This window comes from Schistocerca cancellata, chromosome 8 (assembly GCF_023864275.1).
Source record: "Schistocerca cancellata isolate TAMUIC-IGC-003103 chromosome 8, iqSchCanc2.1, whole genome shotgun sequence".
NCBI classification, from domain to species: Eukaryota; Metazoa; Arthropoda; class Insecta; order Orthoptera; family Acrididae; genus Schistocerca; species Schistocerca cancellata.
In genome coordinates this window covers 210615328-210624919 of record NC_064633.1, presented here as the reverse complement: position 1 = coordinate 210624919, position 9592 = coordinate 210615328, and positions in this window count along the sequence as shown.

Sequence of the window (9592 nt, the reverse complement as noted above, 5' to 3'; positions counted from 1 at the left end):
GGCTCCATCCCTGCCACAGCCGCAGTGGTCCACAACCCCACGATGACTACCGCAGTCCACTTCACCCCTCCACCACCGCACACTGAACCACTCTTTCAGGGTTATTGTGTGGTTTGTCCCCCAGTGGATCCCCCCCCACCCCCCCACCCCCCCGGGAACGTCTCACATCAGATAAGTGTAACCCCTATGTTTCTGTGGTAGAGTAATGGTGGTGTACGCATACGTGGAGAACTTGTTTGCACAGCAGTGGCCGACATAGTGTAGCTCAGGCAGAATAAGGGGAACCAGCCCACATTTGCCTAGGCAGATGGAAATCTGCCTACAAACCATCCACAGACTGGCCGGCTCACTAGACCTCGACACAAGTCCGTCACGCAGATTCGTGCTGGGGACCAGCCACTTCTTCCCGATCCAGAAAGCCATGCGTTTTGCCACCCCATAGTGTCTGAACAACAGATGGATCCACCTAATTAAGTCAGCCTGCAATTTCTGTAGAATGTAGAGCTTCCATCTCTCACTATCCCAATGGGTGCGGACAAATAGAACTCTTTCCAGCAAACATTACTACATATGCACCGCCTTGATCACTTGATCTTTGTATAACTGCTCCCTAATTACCTGATGCTTGAGATCATCAGACGGATGAGGAGTTATGTCCCAAAATTTATGCCTCATTTCATCATCATCTTGTACGTTTTTAATTCCAGCAGGTACCAATCTCCTTACACTCTGGTGGTCCAGATCTACATCAGGCATTCCGAGAAGAAGATGGGGTAACACATCAGGAACAATGTTATCCTTGCAGGGCATGTATTGGATGGTATAATTGAACTCTTGAAGAGCTAATGCCCAGCACAATAACCTGTCATTCAGGTATTGACAGCTGTTCAAGAACATTAGTGCTCATGAGTGATCACTGTGCTTACCTGAAGGCCGAGATGGTACTGTTGGAACCTGTGTAAACTCCAAATCACTGCTGATAATACCTTCTCAGTCACAGTATAGCTCCTCTTGCAGCTACTCAATGTACAACTTGTGAAACAAATGGCCTTGCATTCCTTCTGCTCTCCCTCACCCTGCTCTTGGTATAAGTGTGCCCTGATAGTGTAACATATACTGTCCACAATGAGGAGAAATTCTTTGTTAAAATCAGGATATTGAAGAGCAAAGTTCCTAGATAATGAGTCCTTAATAAGCTGGAATTTCTGGTCATGTTCGTCAGTCCAATAGAATGGGAGATTCTTCTTTAGTAGCCCCTTCAGCTGGACACTATTTATGGTGTAATAATCCACACATTTTGGGTAAAATAACATTAGCTAAAGAAATGCCCTCAACTATTCCTGGTTTTTGGGTGGCAGAAATCAGCAATTGCTTCCAGCTTCTCCTCACAGGTACATATTTCCTCACTGCTGATGATATGACCGAAGAATTTTACTCGTGACAGGCAGATTTACACTTTTCTAGCCACAGAGTCATACCAGCATGAGCCACCACCTGTAATACATCATGCAGGGTTTTGCAATCTTCTGAGAAACTCTTTGAGGCACATTGACACACAGAGTGACTTGCCTGGAAAGATCTGCACACAACACCGCATTTCGATCGTGAATGAATATCGCGACACTTAAATTTAGTCTAGATGGTAAAAGTGTGAACTTGCAGCTCTTTCTATTGACTAGGAAGGCCATATACTTCATGGGTTGTTCAGACAGCAGTATTTGCTGGTATGAGGCAGTCATATCCAGTGTGGTGAAAAATTTAGATCCCTCCAATTTTGTTAGAAGGTCCTCTATGGCTTCTGGTTGGTCTCATTCACTAATCAGCATCTGATTGAGACGCCTGGCATCAAGCACCAAGTGTGTACCAACCAACCGGTTTATATAACACTACTTTTCTATTGTTACAAGGACTCTTGGGACGCCGAATTAGTCCCCATTTCAACATTATTTCGAGCTTTTTGTCCATTAATGTCCGTTTAGACAGAGGAATGAAGTTGGATGGTGAATAAAATTGCATATATCCTTTATTCGAAGATCAATATACTGGGTCGATATTGAAACACACTGATGTAAGATTTTAACATCACAAATAAAGCTGCCGAACAACTTGCCTCCCTAATCCTGTCCTACAGTTCTGCCTCTGGTGCACTAGGGGTGGGGGACACTCATTCCAGGCAGCACTGGCTGTCACTCTGGAAGACTGAAAGGCCACCCCAGTTAATCTGTCCCAGTCAATGGTGGCCTTTCAACTAGTACCGTCAGGGAATGTCCCCCCTCCCAACCCCTCTCCCCCTTCCTATTTTGCGAAGGATTCACAGAATGGCAAAGCCTAGCTGCTTCCATTCACTGATATACAAACATTTTTGGTCTCACAGACTGTTATGGCAGTGGTGTGACTGAACCAATCAGCAACTAGAATGATAGGCACTTTCAGTTGATCCACAACCAAATCCTTGCAGGAACAATTATAATAAAATATACTTGTTTGCAGGTTTAAATTGCACACCAGTGGCGCCTCTGATCTTTACAACAGTGACTGGTAACACTTCTATTCTGTGTCTCTCCATAAAGAAATCGAAATACATTTCCAAAATTGTAGCTAGTTGCACCTGTGTCAAGAAGCATCTTTTGTGTGGCACCAAAACAACCTAGGGCCATTTGCAGACTCTGATATGCTGGTTCCAATAATTTAAATTCCTCCACCAAAAAATCTTCTAGTGGATTTTGTGGGCAGTTCACCTCCTATCTCAAATTACCACGCACAGCCAGTGGGAGTAACTCCACTGTGCCTGATAGTCTTCCAGAGCTGGCCCCATAATGGAAACAGTAGCCTATGTTGGCACCATTTCTCTAGAGATTTGCTGGACTGCATGCTTCCAATGGTTCACCTTTCAATTCTTACCACCAGATGTTGCTAAAACGCATTGACTTCATGTTCCTTTCGGATTGGTTGTTCAGTTGGGAATTGTTGCCCAGCCTCTGTTCAGGCAGGACATTTGTCTGTCTGGACTGGTTAGCGTTCTCATTACTACTAGCCTGAAGCTGGTCATTACCATGATTCAGTCCCTCATTTGGTGCAAGGCAGTGATTCCTCTCCTCCTTGAAATCATCTAGCTTTGACAGAATCTCTAGTGACTGCTCTGTGCTGATGATAGGTACGGTTAGCAGCTGCCTCCTTTCCCATTCTGGTATCCAATGATAAATTAGAGGGGTCATCTCCTCGGATTCTACTGGTAGCTCCAACTGAAGCACAATATACACTTACATAAAAAGAACTCTCACTTACTTCCTCCACTTGGACTATACTCTGCATCCATCATTAGGAGTGCCTAACTCTCTGTTGATGTGCCCGGTTCCAGTACTATGCTAGGAAATCTCTGCTCAGCTGGGCAAAGTCTGTGCAATACCATCTGGTAATCTGCCACTACAGGCTCACCTTAGGAGCAAGGTATTGCCCAAATGCATCTAATATTTGCCTATGGCTAGTACTGCCTGAGTCATACCATCTCGGGAATTCTGTAAAAAGTCTACTGGATGGATTCTACTCCTCATCACGCTGAAATATTTCCAATAAGGGGGAGTGAATGGAACAGAATGATTCTGCAGCTGAGAGTAATTCCGTACTAATGAGCTAGCTAACTCTTCTCTGATAGTACTTTGAGCATTTGCTCCCCAGAACAGTTGATATCCTATTTGTCATAGTGCACGACTTTGCTTGACTTGCTCTGTTTACTTCAGAGGTTATTACTAGAGCATACTCTAAGTTAGCCAATGCAGATGCTGTATCAAGGCAGAGTGGCCATGAACAAGTATTGGCAGTTGCAAAGGAATCACGTTCAGAGCAGTCGCCTTTGACACACCACATGTTTCTTTGGTGGTGCCACCAGCAGTGACAGCACAAGCAGAGAGACTGCCTGTGGTCCTATCAACATAGGTCTGCCTGCAGCAGGCTCTGAGACCTGACAGGCAGCCATAGCACTGCAAATTTGATAATTAATCTTATTGTGCAGTATTAATTCTAGTTCTGTGAACAGAGGCACAATCTTTGCAGCCACCCCATCTGAATTTTCCAATTTCCCATCAATCTCTTGGAGCCTGGTCTCAGTGGCACTAAATAACTCATTGGACCTGAAGTAACCATGCTAGTCTCTTCTACTCATTTGTTTGTGACTCTGGTGTAACTTCTTGTGTGTCTGAGTGACTATAGCAAGCACTTGTTAGGCTATTCCCTGGAATTTTTCGTACACTGAGCCCAGCTCAGATTCAAGATTTTTCCCTGGTCTCCTTATTCTCAATGAGCACTTGACCCAACACTTCTCCCTGCCTCTGCAGTTCTATATCCTGACAATATAAGCGACTAGAAAATACTTTGCTCTCTACCTGCAGCTTCACCCCCACGGCTGGCGGGGTTTCGTGACTCCCAAGCTGGGGAATAGGGAAAACTGGTAATCCTATGTTACTGTGTGGTTTCAGCTAACATTCAAATGTAATGGCCAAGAACTGTAAAGTAAACTCATCATTTTAACCATTTTGTACATTAAACAAATGGAGAATGTGAAAATTACTGTGATCCTCTCCATTTGATAGTGCTGCATACAGGCAATCCTTCGGTGATACAAACTGGCTGGAGAAAATTAATCTAATGTCATACAACGATGTTGCTAGCTTTTTTTCTGTTGTGGACTGATTGGATCAACCATTGTGGCCACACAATACACACTGTATGTTCTCAAAAACTCTCTATGTTGTAGGTTTAGTGGCATGGTAATGTTCATACTCACACACAAGTAATGGAAAAAAATTGATGTTGTCTGCTAATTCAGGGTAGTTACATTTGAGTCACTCATTCCACTGGTTATGCACACACCCAGATAAGAATTCATGTTAGGTGTTACACCTGACAAACATTGTTCATGTTGCAGTCTATCCTTGTGTGGACAACACAATGATAAGTTCAGTTGCCATTTTAGTGCAGACCTGACACAGGTTCACTGACACTGCAGATTGACTGAAAGCCTCCCTGGAATTTAATGCTGTGGATGGGTTGACTTCTGAAGTGCAGTGTCTTGACCTCACTGTCAGCTGTTAACATGGATGTTCCAAGCAGGATTAGTAAATAGTAATCCTTGATTGTAGCAGTATCAGTTATTGACTGTGGGTCAGCCTGCAGTAGAAACTGGTCCTCTTGTGAACCTATGATCGTGCTGCGGCTGCGGCTGCCACAAGCAATCATATTCATGTGTTCTTGAGTAGAATGGCTAGCTGTGCATGGATGACAGTACCACAGCAGGCACTAGTCAGTGGGACACCTAGTCTCTTGTGCTCATCCTTTGGTAGTGTGTCATGGTCATACCAGCACCTCCAGCAGTTATCTCCTTGATTAACCATCCCATCACTTTGTGCTTGCTTCATTGGCCATATTGATTGCTTGCCCCAAGCAGCATTACCAACGTATATTAGAAACACAGAATAAAAGTTTTACACTGTTGCCATGACACTTGACATCCTCTACAATAAAACTTCTAATTGTTAATGAAAGAAAGTAATTGGGAACTTCACCAATACAATTATATTTTAGCTCCTTGGCTTCTTGAAAAATGAACAAATTAAATAAAAAATGAACAATGTAAATAAGTATGACAGTTATGAACAACAAGTTGCATAAAAATTTTAACTTTTTTATCCAACCTAACACTGGAAGAGTATGACAGGCATAGAGTGAGTACATATGCCTACAATTTAGCAGGCATGCTGTTAGTACTCAGTGCATGCAAAATATCTTTTCCCCACCAAAATATCTTTTCCCCTTGAGGTTTCCACTGATATTAATCAGAATCCTCTCTACACTTTTGAGCCTACAAGTTTATGTTCCCTATTGGCACGCCATCCAAATAGCTACTACACCGGCAGCATGTGCAGATATACTCCTTTATCTGGTGACAGATTTGCTTCCCTTACACAAATAGGGTCATCTTCTTTGATTTCTTGGAGTTCTGAATACAAGTTGTTCATTTTAATGTTTGGATTACAACTCTGAAACACACAAGACATACAATTATAACATATCATAGACAAAGCAAATGAATACAAAATACTTTATTATGATACTTGTAAAGGGACACCTCCCCCTCTAACATTACCTTTATTCAACAGAAGTAATCGACACCAAAACTATTTTTGAATCTTGTGTAGGTTAATATTATGTCATATACTTAAAAACAAAGATGATGTGACTTACCAAATGAAAGTGCTGGCAGGTCGACAGACACACAAACGAACACAAACATACACACAAAATTCAAGCTTTCGCAACAAACTGTTTCCTCATCAGGAAAGAGGGAAGGAGAGGGAAAGACGAAAGGATGTGGGTTTTAAGGGAGAGGGTAAGGAGTCATTCCAGTCCCGGGAGTGGAAAGACTTACCTTAGGGGGAAAAAAGGACGGGTATACACTCGCACACACACACATATCCATCCACACATATACAGACATATTTAACGTCTTTAAATATGTCTGCTTGTGTCTGTATATGTGTGGATGGATATGTGTGTGTGTGCGAGTGTATACCCGTCCTTTTTTCCCCCTAAGGTAAGTCTTTCCACTCCCGGGACTGGAATGACTCCTTACCCTCTCCCTTAAAACCCACATCCTTTCGTCTTTCCCTCTCCTTCCCTCTTTCCTGATGAGGCAACAGTTTGTTGCGAAAGCTTGAATTTTGTGTGTATGTTTGTGTTCGTTTGTGTGTCTGTCGACCTGCCAGCACTTTCATTTGGTAAGTCACATCATCTTTGTTTTTAAGTATATTTTTCCTTTGCGGAATGTTTCCTTCTATTATAACCATATTAATATTATGTCAGCTGTTTAACTAAAAGAATTTCATATGATTTTGTTGATGATATGATATACTTCACTCTAAAATGTATAAAAAGAAATTATTTTATTACTTTATTACAATTGGTATGTATTAGCTCTGTGGGTACAGTTAAAATTACTTTTCTTTTCGAAACATTTGAAATTATGAAATATCTGGAACACTTCCCTAATTATTAAATTTATTTCTGGAATCATTTACAAAATAATGATATAACTTGGTGAAGATTCTTCTTTTACAGAATTTGTAAACCCTTTACAGAATTTGTAAGCTCTGTGGAATATAGATAGTACTGCAGAATGGATTAGTAGCAGGCATGCCTCTGAAGTTACTGGGCAATATTTTAGGTTTGGCAATAATAATGTAATTTTTGAAAATGTCATTTCAAATTTATGTCAAAAATTTCAGTCTAAAAAATCAACCTCTAGATGTGAAGAACTGGTGCCAACTATGAGAAAAGAAGATAAGTAAAACAGTTTATTTGTAAATCTTATTCCTCTCAAAGCTTATTAAAAGAAATTAATTGGAAAACGAGTGACTATTAACAGGCTATTGAGGGAGGGGAAGATTACATACTCAACAAATGAAGTACATATTTCATAAATTTATATCCATATCTGAGCTTGCAACCTTACCTCCCTCTCTTCAAATTATATTAATTCTATTATTCATTTCCTCCATGGGCAGTACCTCTCCTTTTCTATGATGTTCATTGTTACAAATAAGGAACCGACCGTTGTGGCCGAGCGATTCTAGGCAGTTCAGTCCCGAACTGCGCAACTGCTACGGTCGCAGGTTCGAATCCTGCCTTGGGATTGGATGTGTGTGATGTCCTTAGGTTAGTTAGGTTTAAGTAGTTCTAAGTTCTAGGGGACTAATGACTTCAGACATTATGTTCCATAGTGCTCAGAGACATTTGAACCATTTTACAAATAAGGCCTTCCTGTAGATGGGACTTGCATCCCCTGTGAATAGTATACTGAAAACAAACAAAACAAATCCTGCAGCATCAGTTAATTGGCCTAGTGTGCCTTTATGTGACATGGCTTGTCACTACTCTCTCTTTCCCTCCTCACTGCACAGTGTGTCATGCTACTGGCTCCTTTAAATATTAAAAAAAAAATTCATACTGACATGGTGTTCCAACACAACTGGCAATCATGAAGGTCTCAGTGCAACAATGCCACCAGCTATCATGGCTCTGTGCTTCCCACTACCAACTCCTAATTTAAAAAAAAATCTATGACATGCAAATTATCCTCACTTGGCAAACTCATTCAATACCTTGTCCAATGCTATCATCTTTGTCATCTTCCATGCTGTGACAATGGTTTCAACCTTTTTGAGAAGTCATCCAACCATAAACTAAAAAATTCCTCTAGGTCATCCTTCCTGATTCTTCAGCATAAACACGTCCATGGATGTGATACTTATTGGGTCATCTCTGGCATTGTTTACTCAACAAATCTATTGAGGAGTGAAACATGTTGGCAACCCTTTGATTTGTGGCTCTTATGGGTCTCAATCTCTATTATGTCATCATATATTAATTTCCTAACTCAGTACTGTCCACAACAGATGTAGAAAGCTCACAAACCAGCTCTTCCATTATACTATTATCCTTTTATCACCTTCAGAGAACTTATCTCACTCTTTTTGCAAATTATCCTCACTTGGCAAACTCATTCAATACCTTGTCCAATGCTATCATCTTTGTCATCTTCCATACTGTGACAATGGTTTCAACCTTTTTGAGAAGTCATCCAACCATAAACTACCAAAAATCCTCTAGGTCATCCTTCCTGATTCTTCAGCATAAACACGTCCATGGATGTGATACTTATTGGGTCATCTCTTGCATTGTTTACTCAACAAATATATTGAGGAGTGAAACATGTTGGCAACCCTTTGATTTGTGGCTCTTATGGGTCTCAATCTCTATTATGTCATCGTATATTAATTTCCTAACTCAGTACTGTCCACAACAGATGTAGAAAGCTCACAAACCGGCTCTTCCATTATACTATTATCCTTTTATCACCTTCAGAGAACTAAATTTATGTTATCTCACTCTTTTTATTCATCACTATGTTTAACTTGTGGAAAAATGCATGTCATAACTCACATCACTAATTCGTAAACTACATTACCCTGAAACTTCCTGGCAGATTAAAACTATGTGCCGGACCGAGACTCAAACTCGGGACCATTGCCTTTCGTGGGCAAGTGCTCTACCAAGCTACCCAAGCACAACCCACGCCCCATCCTCACAGCTTTACTTCTGCCAGTACCTCATCTCCTACCTTCCAAACTTTACAGAAGCTCTCCTGTGAACCTTGCAGAACTAGCACTCCTGAAAGAAAGGATATTGCAGAGGCATGGCTTATCCACAGCCATTACCCTACTTCCAATACTATTTGACTGTACTCATCTCTTAAACTGAATAACCTTCCCCATGGTTCCTTATTTCCACCAGCAACACAACTTCTTCTCCCAGGGATTTATCACCAGTTCTTCATTCATGCATTCAAAATCATCTTGCTTGAATCATCATCTCCCTTTGGTAAATCTAATATTGCATCTACCCACTCTCTTGGATGGAGAAATACATCAAAAGTTTTGCCAGCTTCTGCTAAATTAATGCATCCAAAGTTTTGGTAATTTATCTTCTTGTCTTTGTAGTTGCTGGTCCAAACATCTTCCTACTTGTTATCATGTTTGCA